Source organism: Lonchura striata, chromosome 2 (genome assembly GCF_050655825.1).
Source record: "Lonchura striata isolate lonStrDom1 chromosome 2, ASM5065582v1, whole genome shotgun sequence".
In the NCBI taxonomy this organism is placed as follows: Eukaryota; Metazoa; Chordata; class Aves; order Passeriformes; family Estrildidae; genus Lonchura; species Lonchura striata.
The window spans coordinates 48820193-48848075 of record NC_140704.1 but is presented as its reverse complement, the minus strand read 5'-3'; the positions used below and the strand labels follow the sequence as shown (position 1 = coordinate 48848075).

The window sequence follows — 27883 nt, the reverse complement described above, 5'->3', positions numbered from 1 at the left end:
CTGGGCCCTGTGGTGGGTCCTTGATACTTACCACAGCCCACATCCAGCTGTGCTCAATGCATCCTCTGGACAAGTATATGCAGGTGTTCCAACTGTTCATGCCCAGGACTCGTTTTCAGGTGTAAATATCAAAAGCAAAGTGAACAGAGTGAATTTTAAATATGAATAATATTGCTGCTACATCTTTTTAGAGACAAAGGCATATTTAGCAAAGTTAATGAGAATAAAGTTATACTGACAGATTATTTAAGTGCAAATTGGATTTACTTGAAGGCTATGTAGAGGATGAATGTTGATTTTGTATTTTTTTGTTTGTTTGTTTCATTGAAATTTTGTCATTGATATCACAGATACTCCTAATTTTGGTGCTATATCAGGACAGACTAGCCAGCAGAGGGAGCAAAGTGTTTTTTAACAATGAGCTGTTGGCAAGAACTAGGTGACCCTATAGGGAATCAGGAAGGAAACAAACTGTCTATGTGCTGCTTTCATTTGCTCAGGACTGGAAGAAGAGGTGAGAGAGAAAGTTTTGCAGACTTAGAAAATAAATAGTGTTGTGTGTTATTTTCAAACTTGAATTTAAAACAGACTATGTTAAAAAGAATTGGAAGCTCAGCCCCATAAATAAAATGCTACCTCACTGTGGGGGGGACAAGAAGGGAGGAAACAAAACCAAAACCAACCAACCAAAAATGAACAAAAAAGATTAAGAATCAGTTACTATTTTTTTATTTGTTCATGTTTTCAATGCCAAAACCATTTTCATCTAATGGCTGGAATCATTATAAAATGTATCCTGTGGTTTTGGCCACTTACACAAAGTTCTGTCACAGAGGGCTCTGTAATGACAATTTGCTGTTAATTTCTATCTAAAAGGGCCAACCATTGTAATTTCAGCACAGTCTTATTCATAGATCACCATCAGTTATCATGGGCAATTCCAAACACTTTGGGAAAAACATAAAATTAAAAACTGAAAGAGAAAATACTGGGTTTTTTTATGCCACTTTTCCCCTGCTTTTTAAATTTTTTAACTCTTCCACCTCTAGTCCTTTGGGATTGCATGTAGATGATTAAGGTCCTGTATATTAAGATGACAACAGTTTCAGATCTGCCTAGTCTCTACCCTAAGCCTGCTTTATCATCTCTGGAACAGCTGCAGATTTTTGTGCTAAGAGACTGCACCAAACACGTTGAAGAGTGCATTTGGTATGCTTTCAAAAGGGTAGGCACACTTATCCCCAGCCCAGGGAGCTGGAGAGGAGGGAAGGGGCAGAAACATCTCAAAGAAGGAGAGGGTCTGCTGACGTGAATTGGGATTTAATGAGCTGACCACCTGCTCTTGAAATCATCATCTGTAAGATATTTGAGCCTATGAATTCAGATATGATACCTACAGGCTTTTCAGCTAATCTTGTTGTCTGACAGCACAGTCAAAAAGAATGTGACCTCAGGAATAGAGAGGATACCTACTTGATATCCTGGCAGAGCATGTTAATAAACATTTTAGCATCAGCAATGCCTGCTCAGCAGTCTGTAGGTTAGGGGACATATAAGGTTACTTCTTAGCTCTAACATTCATTCTGTTTTGTAAACTTCTAAATTTCAGGGTTTGGATTCACTTGAATCCTCAGTCTTAGCTGCTAATATGCTGTGTAAGGGCAGAGAGGGAGATGTGTACCACAACAATATCTGCAGACTTGTACTTGTGCATGCAAGTACAAGACTAACTTTTGGAAACAAAGAGGAAAGAGCCACAAGGATTGTTTCCCACTGCTCTGCTTTAACTTTTATGTATCTGTCTTCCTCTGAATGTGCCAAAAGTGAATGGCTCTGCATCCAAGATAACTGTGTGACACAGGGCCTCCCTCTGCCCTGTTATCAGCAGTGCTTGTGATACTGTCATCCTTACACAACATACAAATAACTTAAGAGAAGCTCCATCTTAAATCGAATAACTGTTGTACTTACAGAGCAACACACCAATTAAGTCATGCTAGAGAATATTCCTAGAGCTTAAGCCGTGCTATGGAATATTCCAGGGCTTCCTTGTCCCAACAGGGGAGATGTTACATCATGCTTGCAGAGGGATTCCCCTGAGGGACTTCTGCCCACTGTTTTCTTGGTAAAACCCATTGCTGTGGAAAGCCTGATTCCATCTGCTCCTTTCTCATAAGGAAAATGTTTCTTTTAAGGTCAGGAGAAATGTGAAGTCTTTATAAGAATGGCTGGAATGCAGCTTTCAGAGCAAGGCTTGTGTTTTTTTTCCCCCACAATGTGCTTCTGCAGAGAAGTTTCGGCATAATTTCCCTTGTTCAGGAGCATTAGTCCTTGTTATTTTTCTTCTTACTCAAACTTAACAAATTGAGCTGGAAATATATCCATTGTCTGATTGAATGGGAACATTAGCAGTATGATTTCCTTCCAGAAGCTGATGGCTTTGATCCATTCTTGAATTCTGAGTGTTGCAGTGTCAGCAAGCTTTCTTTGTCTATGATTTTGGACTATCTTTTGCATTTGCATCTTCAGCTGTTCTTCTGTTATTCTCGATTCAAGAGCACGCAAATACAGGTGTGCCACTAATATGTAACTGTCTATTTCTTGCAAGGTAGGAACACAAAGCAATCTGGGAGTTAAAAAGGACAAGATCTCCAATTCGAGTGAGGAAAAGAAGTTGACTTTTCAGCTACCCCCAGACATGTGTGACTATGAGCAATCCCATTTAGGTGCCTAAGTAGTGATTTTCAGAGCCTCACAGTCTGCTCTGTAGCCTTTAGAAAGGGCTCTGTAGAATTTTAGAAAATGGCTCATTATTCTGCTTTTGTTGCTATTTAAATATCTCATAGCTCAGGAGGCTGGACAAATTCTTATAGTCTTCAGTCTAAACCTATTTTGGCACTTTCATACCTGTTAATTCTTGTACAAATGTACTTATTTTGATTAATTCTTTAATTCCCTACTATTCCTTCTCTCATTATCTGATATATTTATAGGTAGCAATCATATGCCCCTTAGCCTTTCTCTGACTAGGTTAGCCATATTTTTTAGTTTTCTTATGTACTTTGATTGTACTAGAAGGTTTTCACTGCACCTCTTCTGGTAACAGACTCATCTTTCTGAGTCTAGGTGATCAAGGAAATGTGCAATTTTTAAGGTTTCATTGGTTCTCTGTGCAATCACATTCACCACTTCTGTTGGAAAGATGTCTCATGATCACATTTCTTCTATTTCCTTAAAACAATGTACATAGGTTTTGTATTAGAAATGATCATTAGAGCTGTTCCTACTGCATATGATCATTTGGTGCAGAACAGTTGCCCTAGGCATATCCAGCTTCTGAATAAAACAAGTTAGGGACCCTATTAGTCACACATGTGTTTCCCTTAATGATTTCCCTACCATGCCTTCTGAATGAAGAGTTTCAGGGGAGGGGAAATCAGGTAAATAAAAGTTATGTCACAGCACATGCACACTAGGGAGCTAAGTTAAATCCTGCATTTTTGATTGCTGTGTTTTGCAGACACAACGTATTTCTTTCAGCATCATGTAAAATACTGTAGGCTGAGACAGTGCTGTGCAAATGCTGGCATGCAGTTGGAACATTTGTTTTACTTGTGAGGGATGAGCCTTTTTACAAAATTGGCAGATCATCCCAATGGATGTCAATGGGATCGTTAATACTCACTGCCATACCTTTAAACACCCCTCTCTGATGGATGTCACTCATTTTGTCACTCCCATTGAAACACTTTGGTACTGAAGTGTCAGTTTTACCATGATGGGTCCATGGAAGACTAAACTCTAAACTTGTTGATGGTAGAGAAGGGAAAAAATTCTGCATGGAGGGAAGAAAAAACTTCCACTCGGATCAAAAGGAAAGGTGTTTTTGGATGTTTTTATAATTTGTCTTGGTTTATTTATTACAGTCATTTTAAAAAGAAGGTCATTCATACTTCTGAAGGGCACCTAATGATTAAAGAAGCCTTGAAACTGCTGAGAAAGACTTGGAGGTGCTGGTGGATGAAAGGCTGGACAGGAGCTGGCACTGACAGCACACAAAGCCAAATTTATCCTGGGCTGCATCAAAAGCAGCATGGCCAGCTTTGCCACCTGCATCCAGCTCTGGGGTCCCCAGCCTAGAAGGAACTTTGGCCTGTTGGAATGAGCCTGGAGTTGGGCTACCAAGACAATTAGAGGGATAGAGAGCACTCTCCCATGAGGAAGGGCTGAGGGAATTAGCTTTGTTCTGCCTGGGAAAAAAAAAACCTAAGGGGTCACCTAATTGCAGCCTTCCAGCACCTGAAGGGAGCCCACAGGAAAGATGGGTCTTTCTACAACAGCATCTAGGGACAGGATGAGGGAGAATGGATTCTAACTGAGATTAGGTTTAGATCACATGTTAGAGAATAGGCTGGGGGAGTTAGAAGTAAATCTTTAAAGTCCTTTTCAATTCAAGCCATGTTATGATTCTAATAAGATCTGCTCATTAACAAGATGAGGCCTTTCAAACACCTTTTCAACTTTGAGACAAATATGTAGAAATCTGAAGTAAAGTGCTCCTATTCTTATCTTGCATTGCTAGGATGCACCTTATCGATAGCACAGCAGCCCCCGGGCTGAGCTCTTCCACTTGTGCATGTTTGCAAAGCTCAGCTGATGTCAGTGAAACAGGGGTGCTCCATATGAGCTGAGGATGTAGCCTCTGGAGTTCAGAGGAGCTACTGTAGAATATCAGGCCGAAAAGTGATTTCTGAAGGATTTTCAGTTAATCTAAAGCCCAAAACAAATAAATAGGGGGTTTCTTCATGTGTTTAATGCTTTTCTTTGAGATACTCAATAAGCAGTGTGTGTCTTGACATAGACAGAAATGTACAAATATGACAGGTGAATGTAAACCAATTCCATTTACTGTATATAGCGGAGTAGATATATTGCCTATGCTAATCTATGAGTTTGGCTGATGTGATACAGAGAGGAGAAAACTGTTTTAAAAGAAGTAGAGTATAATTTAAGCTTTATTACAGATCTCAAGTTTATTGAAATGTGACTCAGAGAAGGTTTTTGGGATGTTAACCGTGTATCCACAAAGCATGAAGTAAAGAAACAAAATAAGGGCGATTTCAGTCTTCTTTGTCAGATCAGCTAAAAAACAGGTTTTATTTCCAAGAAGAAAGGATATAAAAGGACTTCTTTCATCAAGCATGGTTAAGTTTAGGACATCTATTTGGACAAAATATATTTAAAATGGTGGCTGGTTATTTGTTTTCTTTGTTGTTGTGTTTGACTGTCTTTTCTTCTGTTAATAAACAAAGATTTTTTTAATTAATTTTCTTTCATTGGCATACAGAAAACCTACTGACTGTTAAAGCAGGGGATGACACCTTTAGTTTAACCCACAGTTTTAAATGCAGCTAGCCATGAAACTTAGATCTGGATTTGGATCCCAAATTCCATTATTACTTCCAGAGTTTTTTTCCAGTTAGTATTTACAAGTGTTCTATAGTTTAGCAAATCTAGTAAGTATAATGTAAAGCATGGGTTATATTTTTGCAGAGTGTCTTAGCATGTTAGGATGTCTGCCCTACTTGTTATCATTGGAACAATTAAGAAGGATATTCTGGCAATGAGTTAATTTATCTGGAATGTAAAATGATCTTTTTTTTTTTTTCAATTTCAGAGGAAGGAACTAGGCTTTATACCAGTATCTCAAAAAACATGTCTGAACTGCTGATCCCAAGGCATGCTGTGATTGTATGAGGTGCTTTAATTGGATATGTGGCTCCGAGTTCACTGTTTACATGCACACAGCTATTTGGAAAGGGAGCTTGTTAATGAAACTAGAAGAAAAACTTGAAAGAAAAAGCACGTTTGGCATTTAACTAGCAAAAGATTTGCTTTCTTCATTAAAGTCATTATAACTGAGCTCAAGAATTGCACATGCACAAGGGAATTACTTGAATTAAGTTAATAAAGTTGTACTTTATTAGGTGTGAGGGACCTGATTATTCCATTAGTAGTGCAACACAACCTGAGTTCAGGTCTGTGGACTGGAGCAAGCAGGTTATGAAGATGAAGCTGTGAAGCTCTTGTCCTGTGCACCTCTCCACCTGGGTAAGAGGAAGGCTTTTGTTTCCGTGTTTATGAAATAGGACAAAATAAATTGGTGCTGTGCTGGCTAAACCAGTAATCAATAGAGTTTGTTGTTAGGAAATTTAGAGGAAAGCCATTCAATTACTTGGAAGAAACTCTACATGTCCCTCAGTTGTCTCTGAATATGTCAGGCCTGGGGAATATATAGCAGGGTTTGGGAGTTATAGCATGTTCTTTTCAGTGCAATTGGCTTTTGTTTGTTTTCTTCTTTTTTATTCAGATCTCGAAGCAAGATTCAAAAAATAGTATTATCTATATTGCTACAGAGCACAGTGGGCACTTGTAATAAGCTGCTTTCAAGAATACAGTGTTATCTGTAAGGTGAAATGCTAAGGAGTACCACATACTTGTTACCTACATATCTTGCTAAAAGGTCATGTGAATGCTTTTTTTTGGTCTGGGAAATGCTCTTAAAATTTTGCCACTTTGGGTTAAAATAGATTTGATCAGCCTTGAAGCCTGGTAAACTTTAGTATCACACAACAGTGAAGAAATTACCTGAAGTGTTGCTGAGTCTGAATGATGAAATTGGAATTCTCCAAACCCTTTTCATGAAAAAATATTGAGAATGGACATAGTAAGTGGTGCTTCCCAGTTCAGTGGCAATATTAAAGGAGTCCAAAGATATGTAAAGTAGGATTATTAATAATTAAGGACAAAGTGAACAGTTTTTTGGGTGTTTTTTGAATCGCAGATAACATGAGAATGTGATGGGCAGTAAGCACTTTGCATAATGGGCCCCACTTCTGAGTGTACCTTAGTATCATCCTGATCTTAAATAAGTGCCTCCCCTGTCATTTGTCTCTAAGTGTGGAACCCACCCTGAGCCGATCAGATGAGTGTGGCAGAGCACTGCCCTTGTCTTCTGGGGGCTGAGTTGTGCTATCAATCACATTCTGTTGCCTTTCCATCCAGTTAATGCTTCCTGAACCACTTTTTGAAGCATGTGAGTTAGAGTGGGTCTTTCCAGCTGTGTTCACAAGATCAATAAAGTGGAAGAAAATGTAATGTTTTTATTACCAATATATTTTAATTTGGCAATAGTTTTCCTAGTGAGGACAAAATCTGTTTGCTGCAAAATCTGCTTTCACCACAAAACCATCACTTTATAAAACATATTGCTCATACTGAAAATGATGGGCATTTTGCCACAGCTTTGACCCTGTGTTTGCTACTGAATGCACAAAAACTAGTTTAGCCTAATGAGTTAAGAAGCCAACTAAGAAGTTAACTTATTAGGCAGATTGTCTTTTCTATAATACACCATTCTTTGCCAAATATTCACATCTATAGGCCAACAAAGAGTTAATAATCAATTGCTACTTAATGAACCTATAACCACCTTATTAAATCTGCATTGAATGTGTAGTTAAGTGCACTCAGAGTATTTTAATTTAAAAGTTACCATAAAATCTGCAAGTGGAATTAGTGTAGTGCTTTTGAGATTACATTAGCAGCAAAACAGGGGGTGGATAGTTATTGTTAATTAAACCATACCGGCAACATCCAGTAGAGTCCTAACGAGTGTAGGATGCATCTATTTTTTTAACATATTACAGTTTCAAGACTCTTTGTTGTCCAACTCCTTTCCCTCCCCATCCTTTTTAAATTACCAGTGGAAGTTTTTGGAATAATTTTGTTATTCTGTAAGACTCATGAAATGTTGAATTGAACTTTTCAATTGTCCCTGGAATGGCCTTGACATTAATACACTCCACAGAGGGATGGAACAATATAATTTCACTCTGAGTTTGTTTATTAAAGTATTTTATGACAATTTTTTCATCTATCTAGGCAGTCTCTGAGGAAAACTCTAGATTTGATTTCCTCTAATGAAAGTGTCCCCCTTATAGAATATTCATGACCACATGAGTCATGATATCCTATATTTTTTTGCACTATTGTGCTTAGGTCAAACACTGCAAAAAAGCCACCTTACTCCACAGTCATTGTCCTTTCTTTTCCTTCTATTTACGTATCTATGCATGCAATACACAAGACTGAGAACAAAATTCCTGTGGAATTTTTTTGATTGAGGAGATTTCTGTCAGACTCAGTGCCTAATCAGTGCCATAGTTCCTCTGCCTTTTGAAGGAACAAAATTTCTCCTCTCTGTGATTACCCTCAGTGTGACAGTCCCTTCTTAAGCTTGTTTTCAATATCAGCTGGGCACTCAGAAAGGGAATAGTGCTGCATACCCATCCTCTTTCAGCTGATATATTCCATTATTTGTGTTAAAGATTTCAGGAGTCCTCCAGACCTGCCTCTGCTGATCATCACGGGATAGGTGTCCCTGTGCTCTGTAGCCCTTTTTTAGTCTAAAAGGAAAAGTCTTGGCCAACAAACCTGTAGTTAAATCATAAACGCTTGTAAAGATAAGGTTCTGCAGGTTTTACATCTTGTTCCCATAGTCTTTTAGAGCTGTTACCTGGTCTTTAGTGTCTCCCCTTGCCCTCCAGCCCTGATACTTCTGTAATACCTTGCTAAAACTCCCTTGTTGGTAGTTCCTGCTTTGACCTTTCTCCTAGCTGAGGAATACACTGAGTGCAGGCAGCTAGGTGTACAAGGTACAGTTTGAGCTGCCGTCTCTTTGTACAACAAAGGGCATGGGGACCTGTGTCACCAGGAGACATGACAGCCAGAGACATGGCAGGAGCTGCTGACTCAGCAGGAAGACCCCCGACTTTGCATGGATGAGCAACTTGAGCTGTTACTGTGTTATTACACGATGAATAAATTGCTTTATGGATCCAGAGGTTTTAGGCTCTGCTGTGGGAAGCCTGGAGTCAAATCATTAAGGAAGTCTGGTCTGACTGTGTGAGAGTGGGGAGTCAGGTGGCACACCCATCAGCTCACTGGAGCCACCCACTCTAAAGGGGCTTCAGTCTTCACAGTGAAAGTATCCAGCAGTGGGATGTGACTGCCAGAGTGCCTTCTGAATGGTCAGACAGGGAAGTGTCCTTAACATTCTGTATATGTGAATGCCTCATCAAAAGACTTATCATAGAGTCCTAGAATGGTTTGGGTTGGAAATGACCTTAAAGGTCATGAAGTTTCAATCCCACTGCTGTGGGTAAGGACACTCTTATGCTGCTGCTGTATCTTATCTGTCATGAATTGCCCCTTGTCCCCCAGGTCTTTTTTCCACAGGCAGTTTCTTGTCTATTTCTTGTACAGATATCCCTGGCAAACAGAAGGTGCTCATTCCCCTTTATTGCTTTCTGAAGCACACAAACCTGCCTAAATAACAAAAAACTCCTAAAAACTCCTATTTGCAATAAGAGTTTTTGTGCTCCTATCCATTGGGGAAGTTTAATTTAGAGCCTGTGCATCTTTCAAAATTGTTTTCGCTTTTCTGTGAGGGGCCACACACCTTCTAGGCACCAGAAGAATATGATACAATAATAATGAACATGAGACTACACTTTGGCTGTTGAATGGGTCTTTTTACCCCCAGCTATACAAACCACGTGGTTACTCTTCATTTTCAAAAAAGCCAGTGAGTCAACTCTTCTAAGCAAATCCATTGTACAGTGTGAAGTGTTCTTTCCTAAACACTCTTAATACTATGTTACAATTTGACTCATTGGTTGCTTTATTTTAGTCATAAAGATGGAATTCTAGGTATTTTCCTTCTGCTTGCTGAAGGTCTGTAGCCTGGAAACCTGAAGGTTAAGCGCTTGACCTCTGTGAAATCAACAGGACCTCATGCATTATTTGGTAATCCTCTCTGTTCATCCTCTCTGTGCAGTAGTGCATGCATGTACAGGCCACAAGTAAGGATTTGCAAAATGGAGCCCCGTTTTTGTAATTGAAAACCATTGTGGAAGAAACAATGATTCAATAACTTTTCTGAGGCTGGCCTAATGTCTCTCTCCAGACACCATGGTGAGTACAGTGGTAAATTGATTTTAAAAAGAGTACAGCATTTCTAACTCTTTATGCAAGACTGACTACAGTTTCAGGCTTCTACTTAATAGCTTTGGATAATGCAGGACGTCAAGCATTGATGTGAAGTGTATGTGTGCAGGAGCACATTGTATTATCATCTTATTTCTTCAGATTTCTCCTAATGTAAAAGAAAAAAATCAATAGTAAGATGAGTGAACAGATCATTTAAGTGAAGAAATAAGTGGTAGTTGTTAGATTCCCTGTTGTACACAATGGTGATATATGTTTGGAAGCAGCCACCCTTTTTGCATCTCTTGAGGGAGTTTTTCTTTCCATTTTCACCTTTCTACTGGGCTGGTCAAAAAGGAAGCTGAACAAGCACAGAGAAAACCAAGAAGGTCTAACAGGGGTGGGCAGGTGAAGAGCTTTCCTTAACTACTTATGAAAAATAAACAAAATCTTTCCTTTCTTGAACTTACAGAACTTAAAAGCTGATTCAAAGATACATGTGTGCTCACATGTAAAACCCACCCCAATGTATTCTGATGGAATAAGATTTGCTGGAGATTAAACTAGCAAGTATTGTGAAGACTGACTGTACTTCTGTACCAAAAAAAAAGCCTAAGAAATGTGTGAACCTACTACTCCATGGACCAGGATACAGAATGACAAAAGAAAGGGAAAAGATGCTCAGTCCTTGAGTGAAGCCTTATCCACACTACAAGAAAGTAAATAATTGACTAATTGGCTGTAAGCAAGTCTATTGGATCACATAAAATACATTTGAGAAGCTCACCAATATAATGTTAAGGCCACTCTCTAACACATTTAAAAGATGATGGCAAGTAAGAAGGGTTTATTAAAAAAAAAAAAAAAGACAAGCATCACACTCATCTTCAAGAAGGGCAGGAAACTAAAGGCAAGTCACCTTTACCTTAGTCCTGTGGTGGTCATGGAGCAAATTCTTATTGTAATCCTATTGCAGCTGTATGAAAGGGAGAAATCTTACTGAGGGTGGGAAGAATGGATTTACAAGTACAAATCATGCAGGACCAAACTGACAACCTTCTGTGATGAAGGAATGCTCTGTAGATAAGGTGAGATCCATGGATGCTGTGCATACCTTGATTTTAGAAGGTGTTTTAATATGGTCTGCTAATCTCCAAACAGCCCAGACTGATGATATGTAGAGTAGATAAACAGATAATAAGGTGGCTGGAAAATTGGCTGAACTATCAGCAGCAACACAAAGCCCCAGCTGGCAGCTTGTTGCCAGTGCCGTCCCTCAAAGATCAGTATTGGGGCCAATGTTATTGAGTGTTTTTATTCATTATTTGGATGATGGGAGAGAGTGGACTCCCATCAGGTTTGGGGATAATACCAGTATTTTGGCAGGGAGAGCTGCTATTCAGGGGGAAATGTACAGGTTGTGAAATGAGATGATAGAAGCCCCATGAATTTCAAGACAACAAAATTCTGACCTGAGACAAAATAATCCCTTGCTACAGAGGCCATGAGCAAGCTGCAACAGCAAGAAGCTTTAAGAGCCAACAGTGCATCCCTTGCAGTCAACAAGGCCTGGCACATAACAGGCTGCACTGGCAAGGGTGCAGCCAAGCAGGTCTGGTGACTCTGCTCACTACAGGTGCAAGTTAGGTACCCTAATAGAAGTGGTGTAAACCTCATCCACAGGGAATACCTGAGTCAATTTGGATATCAACATAGACCAGTGTAGTTCAAAATCACAAGGTGTATAAACAAGCATACAAAACAAACAAACAAATATAAACAAAATTTTTTGGTGGCTTAGGTTTTTTGTCCAGTTTATCCAATTCAGTCAGCTGGTACAGCAAAATCATTTACCACTCTTTACAAATCTGACTGCTTTGAATAATTACAGAGAAGATGGGTCAGTTATGGCTTGCATTGAAAATGTTTTAGTTCCATTAACTTTGTGAGGTTAAAGCAGCTCATTCCAGCTGTAGATCTTTTGACCACCACATGTGTTAAATGTGCTAGTATCAGACTGGGTTTGCTCCTCCCATGTGGCAAACTTCAGGCAGAGGATGAGTGACAATGTGAGGAGGGTGAGGTCATCCGTCATGTTTAGTGGTTGCTATTAGAAGAAAAACACAACCTGTCAGGGAGGTAGGAGGAATGAATGAGCTCAACCCTGACATGAATTGGTGGGCAGGTGATGGCATCTCTTTGCATTATGTGACTAACAGAGGTCATTTTTAATAGCTTTCAAAACAGCCCATGGCAGATTTCTCTGATATGCCAGGGCAACATGCAAGACACTGATATGTACTTTTCTCTTATTTAGAGTTATTTAGAAAGCACGTTGATACACTCTTTTTTCCCTCCTTTCTTTTCTTATGTAGATATACATGGTCTGTTATATTTAAACTTTTGTTACTATTTGAATCATACTCAATACTGTATTTTCAACTCCTGGACTAAATTGTGATGTAGAGGATGTAAATGATAAGGGATTATATTGTATTTTTTCCTAATAGCCTGCATTCTGTAACAGTTTTGTTTGTGTTTGAAAAAAATCTTCTGCAACAGATAGAGTCTGGTTCAATGAGTCCATTCAGAAGTGCTTTCCACTCTGCAAGGGTAATTATCTTTATTAGTTTTGTACCTTGATAGTGTTTCAACAGAGCATTTAGGAGTGTCAAATTCTATTAAACATAAACTAGCTCACAAAGGAAATAAATTGGAACTGTGTGTAAATGGTGATACCCTAAGAGATTTAAGTGAGTGTTCTGCTAGGTGGTTTTGCCACTTGATAGCAAAAAAAAAAAAAAAAAAAAAAAAAAAAAAAAAAAAGTCTAATTTTTGTTTATTTGAGGGGAGGGAGCTTTGTATCTTTTGGAATGACATCCTCCCTGAATAAATGTGGAAATTTAAAGCTTTTACATGCAATCAATCAATCAGTAAGACTCCTAAAATTTTTTATCATCATTATTCAAAAGTGTAATTTGTTGGTACACTAAAGTCTGAAGCACAAAGGAATGCTACATAAACCACAATGCTTTTCTGAAATTTCTCCTTTTCCCAAGGTCTGAACTGCAGAGGGCAGGCAGGACAAAAGCACAGCCCATATTTGCATGGCTTAGCAAAACAAAGATGCTTCTATCATTTAATGTTTGTGAAAGCTGAAGTAACTGTGGTTTCTATAGAGCTATGCCCACATTCAGTAAGCAGGTCCCTGGATTTGTCTCACCTGAACCACAGGATTAACGATGAGAAAGCCAAGGGAAAGCACTGAGACCCAGAGAAAGGATTTTGTTACTGGTAAACATGAAAATTAAACTCTAGAGGAAGGCTGTGGTGTTGCAAAGTGTATCCTGCTTGATTTCCCTAGACAGCTCAATTTCATTGCATGCCATTAGTGCTTACATTCAAGACTATGCATGTATTAATCATGTTGGAACTGCTGTCCTCAGCTCTCAGGAGTTTGTCTTTCCTCTCTCCACAGACTTTTTAGCATCTTCAACTTGCTCTTTCTATCATTTTGTCACTGGTTCATATTTGCCTTGTGGTTAAAGGGGACTGATATGGAAAAGACAAATCCTTTATATTAGCAGAAACTTGACAAGTATTACAAGCTGGATGAGTGTTTCCCTCAGCTTAAAGTGCTGCTCTTCTCACTGGTTATCTTATTCTGAAGCTGCTGTTCTGTGGAAAACCCCAGGTAGAAAAACCCAGAAGGAACTGACTTTAGCTAGTACTAGTGCTGTTTGCCTTGGAGTCAGGCCAAGTAAAATAGTGAGGGGACAAAAAGGCAGATGTTTATTGGCCATTGGAGAAACAGCTGGCAGAAGCTCTTGCCCACGCTGTGGGAGACAAGAAGACAGAAGGAGAGAAGCAGTTGGAAGGAGCAGGTCTGTCTAGGTTCACTAAAGCATACAAAATTCTGCACTATGCCTTTGTAAATAAGTTTATATTGCATGCTTTGTCTGTTCCTAATCAGGTAGCTTTTGTGCTTGTTTCTTGGACAAACCAGAAACACTTGTGCAACCCTTTTCCTGATTTTATGTCAATTTCTGGCTTACCATTGCTTGGCTAGGCTGTGGTCTGGCATTCTGTTTCACTGGCGCTGGCCAAGTGAAGGCATTATTCCCTCCAGGCTCTACTGATTAACCTCCAGTTACTGCTGAGTTCTGTTGGTGTAATTTGATTCAGTCAGGATGACCTGGACTGGAAAAGGCTATTATGCCATAGACTGGTAGGTCTGGCAAAATTTTCTGTTCTCTAACACAGGTCAGTGATAAGGTAGTCCAGTAGTAGGAGTGAGCAGTTATCTTTCTGAGCACAGCTATCATGAGACACATCAAAATAATGTCAGCATCTTTCTTGACTGGCTACTTCTTGCCCTTTATCATCCACTGTCTCAGAAGCCTCAATCTGGTTTTCATTCCATACACTTGTGTAGCCCTGTCTGACTGCATGGTTTTCTGGGTCCCATAGGGATGGTAGAAAGGTTTCTGCCCAAAGATTCTTTTATCTCTTTCCTAGTAGAAGGTTTGTAGAAATATGCCCATATCTGCTTTTGGATGAAATTTACTTGCACTAGCTGGGTGATTTAAGTGTTTCAGGTGAAGGCCAAATTTGCCTCAAGCAGACTAAGCATCCTTAAAGCAGACACACCTCAGTTTCTGTCAGATATCCCATGCTTTCTGGGAGAAGGTGACCTCCAACTGGAACAAGTAGTTCTCTGACCAGCCAGCTTGGGTGTGAAAGGGAACATCCGCACATGAGCAGCTGATGCAAATTGAAGCAACATGGATCAAGCTTTAAAAGAGAGCTCATATAAGTTCCACTGGTTTGACTGTTTCTTTTTAAACTATGTAATGTTATGAAAACCTATTCATATGTTAATGGAACTGATCCATCTTGCCATAAAGAAACACTTACTTTACAAAGCAATATTGATATTTCATTTGTCTGATGGCAATTCTATTTTATGCTCTTTTAGACTACCCATTTTGAAAATCCTTTTTTTATCCCCTCATGCTTTTGCTTTATTGTAAGCACTTAAAATTATATATTTCTTCAGGTATGTGAACAGTCATGATAAATGTTACTGGGTTTACCATCATAGTCTATATACTTAAAATCAGCTACTTTTATTGTGCTAGTACAAATGCTGATTCAGTGAAATCCGAATTTTGTACATGTCTTCTCTGAGAAATGAATCCAGGCTAATTGATGTAAGTTGGATTAATTAAACCACATTAAAGTCATGCAAAGCCTTTCTCATTTCAGAAAAAAACAAGAAAAAAAACCACCTTAATTTGCTTTTGTTTGATTCACTTCCAAATTAGAGAAACCACTCTGTTCAGTATGGTTTCTGTGTAGACAACTCATAGCGTTTATGTGAGAGAAGGAGGGAGAGGGTGTACTACTGATGAGAAATATCAGCTTGTCTAGCATTACATGAGGACCATTTTTTTTTATTTTTGCAGTTGAACTACTACATCATTTAGCTTCCCTTTCATACCTTCATGGCTGAGGCTTTCCTGTTGGTATGAGTTTTGGAGGTGGAAAGCAAAGCAGATTGTGGTTCAGGAAATTAACCCTGAGTCAAAGTCAAAAATTTTACTTGTCTGCCAATTGAGTGTTCTCAATTGTGAGACTCTCAATTGTGTTGTGAGCTGAGTGTTCTTCTTTAGTATGGACCCACTAAACACAATAGAGTCCTCATGTTCTCACAATCCTTTCCAGTGCATAAGATCACAAAGAAAAACCCATCTGTCCCAAACACGGCTGAATGCAGAAGGTGGTAGTGAAATGGGCAGTTTGATGCAAATCTAATTTGATGTGTAAGTACTGCTGAATGGGAAGGACACTTTAAATATATAGGGGATGGTGTGGTGATTTGGTGCTTAAGAGTTTCTAAAATATTCAGCACTGCAATGCTCTGAAAATGCTAGAAAATGGTTTTGGGGAATTGCATATGTAGTGTTCAACCCTACCATGGTATAATCCCACCTTTCTATGATTCATCAGCATTATTTTATTAAAAGTAAATTCTTCAATTAAAATGAGAAAAGTATTTTAAATTTTTCAAATGGCTCAATTTATTTACCCACCTCTACTTTTGCCTTGGTAACAGCAAGAATTGATATAGAAAAAGTGGTTAACTTAAAATTTTTGTAACAGAATAAGTTGTAAATATCAAAAGAAACTTTAGGAGTTGTAAAGGTCTATCCTTAATTCTTTATGAGCTTTTTGTGTTGAGAAGGTCCAAAATAGTTTGAGTAGGAACAAAATAAAAATCTAGAAGTACAAAAATTCAGAGGTTAAATACAAAACTTTCTTTGGTGTCTTCTGTCCTGATTCAGCCAGTGCAGTAGAATGTAAGAAAGCTATACTGCTCTAAGTAAATGAAAAAAATATGATTTGATAATGGTTTCCATCTCATAGGGACTGGAATAATACACAATTTGCAGACAAGTAAGAGGACTACCTTCTCACTTAAGCCAGCTTCAAAGTATATGTTCAAATCTTCAGAAGTTGAGAGGCAAGAAATTTTATTAAGTGAAAAGGCAAGTATATATATTCGAATTTTTGGTCTGTGGGCAAGTTTTGGTTGTTTTATTGTGTTTTTTTTAGAGTTTGTTTACAGTCTTAATAATATTTTAAGAAACTCAAACAGTACTGAAAAAAACGTTGCACAAAATGTTTAGAAATGTTTCATTTAACACATTAATATTCAACACTGAATTCACCCTTAAGATTTATGTGTTTAGTTATCATCCTGCCTCCTGCAAATGCTGTTTCCCATTTTAGGATGAAGCTCATTGCTAGTTTACATCTCGCTTATCTGTGCTTGTGGTTGAAGACTTTTTGTGGAACACCTCATTATCTTGTCTAGAGCAAACTGATCTGACTGGTGAATCTGGACTATAGATAAGGAAAGAACCTTGAAACTCGCTGATGTCTCATGTCAATTTACTTTGATATTGAAATATTTGATTAATAAATCAAAATATTTCAGTTAAATAAAATATTTCCTGGAGAAAATAGAAAAAAATTGCAAAAACGTTTTTTCCTTTTTTTTTTTTTTTTTTAACTAGGAAGTTTCTGTCCAGTTAAGCTTATCTTAAGCATCTGCTTGAACAGAAAACTTTTCTGCATCAGATTTTAAACTGTGTACAAATGTCATGATTCCCATGAGAGGTACCATGAACATGATAGATACCTTTAAATGTCTCTGCTGCATTAGAAGTTGGACAATTTTCTTGTTACCTGAGACAGGTAGAAACTCTAAGCTGTTGCACATTTCCCCTTTTCAGTGCTGCTTCTTGGCCTATTGGAGTCCTAACCTATTATCCCTTTTATCCATCCTCTTTTGCTTTGACTCATGCCTTGAAGAGTCTTGCAAGAATAATGTGCTTAGCCTGAATAAGTGTTATAAAGCAGCCCTACTCTCCTCCTGATGGTATACTGGTGGGGTCCAGTTACTGAAACAAGGAGATACATTACCTAAAATAATTGAAAGTAAATTTCTGTAGCCTTTCTTTCAACTGATTTTGAATGCAGAGTCTGGTGAGAGGATTGAGGGGTTGGTTTTGTTCTTTCTGCTTTTGTCAACTTCATGGAAAAATAAATATTAATGTCTTGTCATGAAGAGCTTTGACAAATTCTCTCTGGGAAAAAGAAAGGTACAGAGTTTTGTGTATCAGAGTTCTCTGAAATGACAGGAACTGAGCATGAAGATGAGACAAATGCCTAAGTACTATATATGTAAATAGTAAGAAACAACCTTTTCCTTGAGTGCTTTGTCATAAAATACCATCCTAAAAGCAGAAAAAGGAAAGAGTACTACCCCCATTTCACAGATACAGACCTGGTCTATTATCAGTCATCGCTGTACTAGACTATTCATCACAAAACAGTGAAAACCTTGAGTGAATTAGATAAAACCTGTTACAGAAGCACCAAAGAATAGAATTCCGAAGAGCCACTGATGAAACAAGTGGTTTGTCCCTTTTTTTTTGTTTGTTTGTTTTTTTTTTGTTGTTTTTTTTTTTGTTGTTGGTTTTTTTTTTTTTTTACATTTCCTGAGATGTTTATGTACTTAATTAATGTATTTATCTACTTATTAATGCAATTTGCAAAAAAAAATAACAGAATTGTAGCACATGTACTTGATCATAAAAGCTGAGTCCCAAAGAGCAAATTATCCCAGTTTTTCAGAGAACACCCTCTCAGGCTTTACCTGCCTCTAGGTGGTGGGAAGGTGCTTTTCCCCCACAGCTGCAGCAAGGCATTCAGAATACCTCTTAGATGCTTTTTGTTTTACTTGCCTTCTCTGGCACCGTTCAACCTGCTTTCCCAATAATAAAGTGAGGTGTGTTTTAACAGTAAAAAAAAAAAAAATGCTGTAATAGGGATAATTTATAACCTCTGAGAGGAAAAAGACTGATCTTTTCACAGAATTTAGGAAATTATTGCTTTCAAAAGTGGATTATAAAACTTCTTTGATTGAGTGACAGTGGTGCATTGTACAGATGAATCTTTCTGAGCCTCGTAGATGGAAAAGCTGTTCAGCAGTTAGAATAATCAGTCTCTATCAGAATTTTAAGCAGGTTTTTTTCAGCTTAACATACAAGCAATCTACTTTTAAAAATTTTAGTGTGTTGCTCTATATAAAGCCATTTATAAAGCACAAAGAAAGAATTGAAGGTGGAGTTCTCTTTCTATATTCTCTTTGTCCTTTACCCAAATGCAGCTGTCAGGTAATTTCTGTGAAAAATAGTTGTGGAGATTTTAATTTATTTTTTTTTTCAATATGTTGGTTATATTAAGGGCCAAATTGACTTAGCTTATGAAGGTTATGGAAGATACAATGAGTAAAGGACCTCTGTATTTCTATTTTATTCTTTCAAAATGCATTTCTAGATTAAGCTGACAACCAAGAATGGTGAATAGTTAATGGACAGATCCTTCTTATGATGACACAAAACTGCCTTTCTGAAGAGAAAGGTTACTGATACTTTCCTTTTTAACCTTTACTATCCAACTCAGATGTCCAGTTCAGGAGTCTAAAATCCCCTGGTCTGTCCTAAAAGAAAAAGGGAACATTCCCTTCAAATTAGGAGCCAAACTGGAAGTGAACCACCTGGAAACAGGGAAGTGTCCCACTGATGCTTGTAGCTGTCTGAGCTACAGTGTTGCTTCTCTTGGAATTTGTTTTAAACTTAACCATGTAATTGTGCCAAAGAGTCTGAAATGAAGGCTCCAGCATCCCTGATACAGCCTAATTCCCTGATGATGCACCTTTGCCAATCCTCTGTTGAAAGAAGTTGCTTTAGCTTAACAAATGAAGGGTTGTCTCGGAGCTGCACATATCTAACAGGAAAAAAAAATGTATCACTTGGGGCCAGGGCTTCTGAGAATTCCATTAAATAATCACTGTCTCCTAAATCAAGCATCTCCTGGAGCAATTATTTACCCTAGAAGTAGTCCTGCTGGGCTGTTATTATTGCTCAGTGTGGAATGGTCAGAGTCTCATGATAAACTGTTTCTGTTGCTCCTTTTAGAAATCTACATTGCTATGAAATGGGGGGAGGAAGAGAATGAGAATCCTGAGGGATTTAGAGAAACTGCACCATTTCATAGCTTCCTCATCAGAATTTCTTATTTGTTGTCATTTTACCACAGGAACAAAACACAGAGCTCTTAATAAGGGTCTGTATTACTGATCTCCTTTTTGGACAGGTTACCCAAAGAAAACAGCTGCATGTACTTTCACCTTAAAGCCTAATGAAGAAATGTGTATGCTTATCCAGTGTTCCTTCTCACTGCCTTTTCTGGATTACTCTTACATTCTACTGTGGCAAGCATAATGCAGATATAATAAAAAGCCTAACCCAAACAGACAGAGAAATGAAAAATCAGAATTTCAGACAATATCTGCCCCTTTCAAATGCCATAATAATAAAAGCTAGTTCAATAGACTATTTAACCTCCAAAGAGTTATTCAGTGCATTACCTCCCTACCACTTACGAGAAAGAGATTCAACTGGCTCATGAGTTATCTGTGTTTTATGCTCATGACAGAAAGATAATCATCCTCAGGGGTGAAATATGCTAAATACTGCATAACTATGCTGAACTGGAAGCAGCTGCTCTGTTCTTTATGGGAGTGCCATTTGCTCCCACCCACACCATACAGTCCCTGGACAACTATTGCTTTTCCTTCTGAAGCCTATTTCACTGTATTTAAAACTGTTGTTAAAAGTTCATCTCCCTGAAGAGCTCTGTAAACTGGGCCACTGTTTGTAAACATGGTGATTCAAAATTAGTTCTTTAATTTCCCTGCAGTCTGCTGGAATGTGGGCCAATGTTATTTTATTTGCCCACGAATGCACTGAATGGGTTGCGCTACAAAAGGAGCAGCAGCAGCAAAGGGTCAAGTGAGAGGGTCACCAAACTGGGTCAAACATGCCAAAGTTCCTCTGATTCCTGCCACTGTCATTCCTGAAGGGCAATTTTGGATCTCAGCCTAGAGCCTTAAGGATGTGGTAGAATGCTCCCTGAGGGTCTGTGTTTTCATTTATATTGCTAAGCTGTATTCAGTTTCTGGGGCTAACTGTCATTTTATTTCTGTCTTGGTGTTTATTTCCTGGTTATCTGGGTTAGAGAATGGCAGTCTTAGTCATCTTCTTGATTGTCTAATTAGTAATTATATGGGTTTTTACAGCATGTTCTAGTGGAATCTAACCAGAAGTAATCCCACACAGAGATGAGTATTTTTACTTGCCTACTGTGAATAGGCATATGATTGTTTTGGTTTCTTTTGACAGCTGCCATTTAAGAGAATGTAAGATTATAAATAGTAAAGCAAAGGTACAACATGAATGAGGTATAATGATGAGGCTGATTCCTCTTGAGCCATTCTTTGGGTTAACCTGCTTCTTACAATATATTGAACACATTCACTTATTTCAGCACAAAATCCAAGATCTACTGGTGTCATAAAACACAGAGTTTTATTTCTCTGTAAACCCTAAAGATTAAGAAGTAAAACCTTCATTAATTAAAATTTGTTTTTCTGATCTTGATACTTTTTTAATAATCCTTACTCGATTTACAAGTAGCAGCTGGAGGCAATGGACAAGAGGGGGAACAGTTGGAGAGAATAGATTTCTGAATAGAAACTTCATCATGAAGCTGCTGCAGAGGTGGTTTTGTGCTTAGGTGGATTCTAGTAGGAGAGTAGAAAATTGTCTGTCTGTCCAAAAACATGATATTCTTTCTCACTTTGAGAGAAGCTTCTCATTCCTTACAAACACCTGATAGCCAGTGCTGGGAATCCAAAGGTAATCAAATAGATGTCAGAACCTGTGCTGTCTGATAACAGAGACTGTATTAATCATGCCCACCAAGCACTGTCTGTGCTTGTGCCAACTTTATACAACTTGCATTTTTCCTCATTTCCTGTACTTGCCCCGCCACGATGTAAGATGTGTTACACTGAAGGAGCCAAATTGTTTCCCTTTCTTCTCAGAAGTGAATTTTTTCATTCTTATGATGACCTTTCTAGTCATTCTTCCTCATGCACGTTCCAGTTTGAATTGGCTTCTTAATTGTGCTTGGCCAGTGCTGTATTTCACATGATGTTTCAGCACAACTGTTATTATTTCCTTAACTCCCAAGGAAGTGCCTTGTGTCAGGCACCTTACTTAAGATTGCATTTCTCCTAACAACAGTACATTGGTATCTTGTAGTTCATCCTGAAATAAAAGGCTATGTTTCTTTCTTTCTTTTTATTTTTATTTTATAGGATGAACTCCTAATCCTTAGCTGAAATTAGTGATATTTGTCCTGAAAGCTGTGACTATGCACTTAAAAGTAGTTATTTTCAGCCCATAATTACATCTATTTCTCAGTCTTCCAGCTCTTTCAAGACAATGCTAGAGTTCTTGACACTTTGAGTTGCTTCTCAGCATTACATCATTCTGGGATTTCACCAGCATGCTCCTACCTATTATGGCGGAGTTGTTAATGAAAATGTGAAATATGATTGCCACAGATCCGTTCTCCCTTACTGGTATTCTTGTCTTGTCTATAAACTGTTCTTTTAGGCATTATAATATTTTTACTACTACCAATTTTCTCTAGTTTAATAATTTTCCCTTATGTCCCTGCAAGATACTTTAATTAAGTCCAGATAAATGAGACCTATAGCATTTCCTTAATTTAAAAAATCAGATTCATTAGCAAAGTGATAATAGTTGGATGCAATCTACACCATATACTGCTACATTTCCCTTTTCATTTAGCATATATTTTAATTGTTTTTTACCTACAAAATTTGTTTCAGTCTTTTCTATCTTTGCAGGCAGACTAGAGGGCCAAAACAACTTTTCACTTATTGACTTAAAAAGTCTAAATATGTTGGTTTTAACCTACTATCACAAACTCAAAATACATAAAATATTTGCTGCTAGATCTATAATTTAGGTTATTCATTTCTAGGCAATTATCTGGTCTGTCCAATTTTAACTGCACTTTCTAATATGCTGTTTGAATAATTTCCATGCCTATAGAGTTTTCATGTCACTTAATTTTCCTCTTTTTTGCTGCCTGCTGGTCTTGTGTTGCTGTAGCCTTGTTTATCTTATTACTTTTCCATAAACTTAAGCCACAAAGATAAGTCAAATATCTTTTGTTCTTGTCACCTTTCCTCTAAGCCTCACACTTGTCTTATCAGTCACACCAGGCTTGAGTCCTAAAGGTCAGATATGCCATATACTAAGGGAATTATCCATCTGTCAAGGGTCCTGTGCCTGTGAATACTTTCTGGGGATTGGATATCTGAATTTTTTCTCCTAGTTCCAGTTCTTGAGCCTCATGTTGATCTTCAATGTCTTGTCCTATTTCATCCTCCTTCTCTAGGGAGGAGTTGTAACTACTCTTTTTAGAAGCTGTTTACCATGAGTGTGATTCTTGTAATACAAATGTGCCACTAAGTGGAAGGGATTGGGGCTTTACATTTTTTATTTCCTATGAAATAGGTAGTCTGGGAATATAGGAGTACTTTCTTGAGAGATGGCCCTTTTATACTCAGAAAAGAAGATTGCTACTGAATGCATTTCTTTCATGTACTTCTCTAAGTATGCCTGAGTATATGAAGCTGTAATAGTCAAGAGATAGCTTTTTAATTTGAGTCTGACAGACACACAGGAATTGAAAATTTTCATTTGCCTTATGTAATAATTGATAGCTATAACCTTGTCTCAGTGGTAGAAAAAAACCCACAGTATTATGTAGTATTTTGTCAAGTTTCCCCAAAAGTTATTTATTTACAATAAATGCATAATTTAGTAGGGAAATAGTTGAAAGCAGTGCTTTTCTTGACTTTTAGAACTGCATGGTCTGTGATGTATTAAAAACCTGGAGGGCAACTTGCATTACAACAGCAGGATCTTGTGGCAGCTAGATAAATTAGAACAACTTACTCAACAAAGTGAGAAGAACCTTGAAATTAGTAGTCTTGCATGCTAAAGACTCAGCATTGCTTATTTTTTCTGGACAAAAAAGTAAAGTCCAGAGTACTCATGGTAGGAAAGTTATCTTCAGCCCAGTTATGTTTTACATTGTTTTAAGGAGGAAAGAATGGTTTTATGTAACTTTCTTTCTTATGACAGTAGGAAGAGCCTGTCTGACTAAATTTAAGTAGCTCCCTAACTCTGAGGTGGTCAAAGGAAAAAAATGTAGCATGTGAATACCAGGGTGTTTTTTGTGGTTTATATTTTTCTTTTCTGATAGTCCAGAAAGAAGGGCAGAGCCAAGTGAATTACAATACTTCATTGTAAAAGTGCCAAAAAAGAGATGTGGCATTTCTTGAGGTGCAGAACTCAGTCTGGTTACAAGCAGCAGCCTACACAGGTGCAAGAGGCAGTTGATATTTACATGAAACAGAGGGATAAACATCACCTGTGGCCACAAATTGTCCCTCTGAAAATGTCTACAAAACCACTAGCTGTTCTAGCTCAGCATATAGTCTCCCACAGCTAGGGTTTCATTTGAGAAGAATCTTCCTTTATATTTCCTGAGAAAACTGTTCTAGATTTACTGACAGGCTGAACATGTGTGGCTCAGCTAGGCATTCTAGCAAATACAGCCTGACCCCAAAGCTTGGTATTTACTGATCTTGTGTCATGCCATGCAATTCCTCAATGGAATATCTCTCAGAGCAACTGTTCCCCTGTGTTTACTGGAATTTAACATATTTCATCCTCTCCTACCCCACAGAAAAAAAAAAAAAAAAAAAATCACCCTGGATCTATTGATCTATGAGAATCCTTGCTTGCTTCAGTGGCATTTAGAAAATAAAAGATGCTTTAAATAACAGCCACCTGAGATTCCCTCTCATGAGATATTTCTGAGGCCTCCTGGGTGTGGTTACAGAGTTAGAATTCACACTTACCTCTGATATACTATTTATTTTGCTGTACAAATTGTCAGCAAATTTATGTAGCTTCTAGTTCTTGAAGGTACTAGATTATAACTTTAAAACTGGAGGGAGAATGTGGTGGTATTTGTTGGTGGTTAATAATTTCAGATTGTGGCCCATTAACTGCTCCCCCTCCAGAAAAAGCTTTCCTTGTCTGGAGCAGCCAAGGCACTCTCAGCCTGGGAACACTGAACTGAGCGCCTGTCTTTTCCTGAGTCTTACTTACACTACAGTTACCAATTCAGAGAAGTAAAATAACAAATTTAACTGCCAGAAATAATGTATATATATATATATATATATATATATATATAAAACAAACAAACAAACCAAACCAAAAAAACCCCAAAACCTAAAATCCTTATGAACAAAAGATCACCCCAAAACAGAAGAAAGGTGTTTAGAAAGATTAAATGGCTAAAATTGAAGCAGATATGAAAAAACAGTAAGATGGAGACCTTGAGATTAATTTTTAAGTGGAGAGACTGTGTGTGCTGCAGCTGAAAATGGGACTGTGATTCTTGGCTCAACCAGCTTTAAATAAGTATAATAATACCAAAATACCAAACTCTTTTAAATACCAAAAGAGTTGATGTCAGACATAACCATTGCAGATTTTCCCAGATTTTGAGTGGTTTCTGTAGCTCATGGTGCCACTCACTCATGTAGCAGCATGGGTACAGCTGAGTTTGTTGTGTCAGCTTGAGAAAAATCAGCTTCTTAACCACAGTACAATTCTCTGAGAAGCTGTGGCTGTGGCCAGGGCTTCTCAGTTCTTATTATTTGGTAACAGTTTAGTGTCTGTTTCTGTTTGTTGGCAACATGGAGTGGTAACTGTGATGTGAAGGGCTTCTTGTAACCTTGAATTTTTGGTTCCTTCTCCTCCCCAAGGCAAAACGACAGAGGCATATTCAGGTGTAAAATCTTCATAAGTCTATCCATTAAAAATTTACATTTTAATGGAATTTGAGCTAATGGGATAAATAGGTGCTACCAGATGTGGACGTCCATCAGCTCAGCACCCCTTATGACTTTCAAATGGCAAAATACTTAAATATCATCTGTTATTATGCAATGTTGTCCTTGATCAGTTTTTGTGGCCGATCTAAAAACTTCTCAAAAATGTTAAAAATATAGTTACTATTTCAGAAATTTCTATCAGTGAAGCTTACAAACGATCCCTTCTCTCTTGGGTCTTGTTTGGTTATTGGTTTCCTTTTCCTAGATGGACAGAGAGCAGCAGCAGCTGAGAGAGTGGTGGACTGCTTCAGGTGCTGGGGCTGTGGCCTCCTTCACAAGCTCCTTACTCTTTTACATGCCAAACAAGGAGCCAAGGTGGGCAGTGTGACATCTTCCCTTCATGAAGATGGTGAGAGCAATCAAGGAAGCACAAATTCCATATGGTGCTGGCAGCACACAGCCTGGCTCTAGCTGCTGTATCTCTTACCAGTTCCATAAGGGACTTCTACCCAAGAAGGGGCTCTTGACTCCTGCAGTGTCTTAGCTGTGATGAAATTACCACTGGGAAAATTGCTTTCTTCACTGCCCTGGCAGAATTTCAGCCAGTGCTGAGAGCAGCTGTCCTGCAAGAGATACTACCCTGCTGCCAGTTCATCAACGTGATAGGAAGGGCAGGTTGGTCTTAGACTAAGGCAGCAAAAGAAACAATCCTTTGTGTTTGCCCTTCTCAAAACAACTGGAACCACTTAATCCATTACTGAAACATTGTTCTAGACCAGAGCATTAGCTGTTTTAGCTTAATCCAGCCGCATATATAACAAAAGTACAGCTTTCCTACTGAATAAAACAAGATAGCTCTGACATGTTGCATTATTAAATTATTATTTTCCCCTCCTAGTTCCTATCAAATACATCAAACAAACTGTTAAGAACAGTTTGTTGGAGACAAATGACTTGTAACAGGTTGGCGTCAATCATGAGCGGCTCACGCAGATCGCTCTGTCAGATGCTTGGCGGGATGTGTGCCGACGTCCATCAGAGATGATTCGAGTCCTCCGTGACACATTGCAGAGGTGGTGGGGTGGCAGTGTGTAGCACATGTAGGTGCTATTGTTAGGATTCAGAGATGCAGAAGGATAAATAAACTTTCTGAGGTTTTTCTTCCTCTTTCTGAGGGAACGTGTGCCTGTTTGTTGTTTGTCTCTGCTTACTATTAGTTGCTTGAGAATATCCAGAGTCCATATTTCTCAGAAGTCAGGGCTGGATAAAGCTGAGATTTTGCTGATGCTGATGATTCTCTCCTGGGAGAATTGTAACTAGGTGTCAGGGTGTCAGGGGAAAATTCTTATATACGGTAAAGATTTTTCTCACAACATGGTTTCCTGGTGGAAAACCAGATCATTAAATTGTCGTGTTTTGGTTGTTTTTTTTTTTTAATGGAAATGTCCTTACAATTGCTTCTAAGGAGCTTCTTCCAGATAAAAGTAAGGAGATGTGAAAGTTTTGAAGTTTTGACTGAAGGGGGGTAGATGGGAAAGAAAGAAGAGGTCATAGGCAAATACAGAATAATTTGCAAACTTTTCTACTTCATGTAAAGAACTATAGTATCACTGGGACAGGAGATTAGAAGCACTTTCCTATGTCCCAGAACCACCACCACTGGACTGTGGAATAATCTGTTCCACTGGGTATAAATATTCAATGCTTTCTACATAGCCTGGACTGACAGATCAATCACAGAACTGTCAACAGCCTGGTGTTTGGTTTTGTGATGGATTTTGAAGTTGAGACTTCCAGCTGGTGACTAGAAAAGCACAGCTCAGGCGTATGCCTACTTTTGCCTCTGGTTTTCAAGAAAAAACTATGGAAGATTTTAGGATTTCTCTGAGGCACTATGAGAACATTATTAAAAATGATTATTTTTAAAATGTCATTTGTCCTTTTTACATTAATAAAATTCATGGTAACTTTGTCTAAAAAGAGGAGTTTGGAGGAAAAGGACATTTTATTGGTCTGCCTATAGAGAAAATTGTTCTTATATTCCAGTGCTTCTGAACTGAAAATACTCATGGAAATACTATACAATATTTTCTTATGGTTTTTGTGTGATTACAAGAGCATACACATGGAGTAAATTACAACTGTGCACAATAACATTAGGATTTTAGTTTTCTGATCAGATTCCATATGATGTAGAAGAAATGCTTCACATAAGTTCAGCCTATCTCTTTGGCACATCTTACAGGTTTGGTTTTTTTTTTTCCATATGCCTGGGAAGTATGAATACCTTTCCTCTGATGGAAGCTTAATTTATAAATAATTGTAATATGTATTTGATTATGTGATATTCAATAATTTGAATTTAGAGCAAACGGAATTAATAGCTGTCAGAGGGGTCAG

At 38.1% G+C, this 27883-nt stretch overlaps 1 long non-coding RNA gene across 1 annotated transcript in view; it reads left to right on the top strand.

The window, feature by feature from the left end:
• LOC146768227 (uncharacterized) overlaps window positions 1–16454 on the top strand; it is an 83360-nt gene extending 66906 nt beyond the window's left edge. Inside the window, exon 3 of the long non-coding RNA XR_014953301.1 lies at window positions 15778–16454. This is a non-coding gene — a long non-coding RNA (uncharacterized LOC146768227). The remainder of the gene's footprint in view (window positions 1–15777) is intronic.
• Window positions 16455–27883: the final 11429 nt, after the last annotated feature.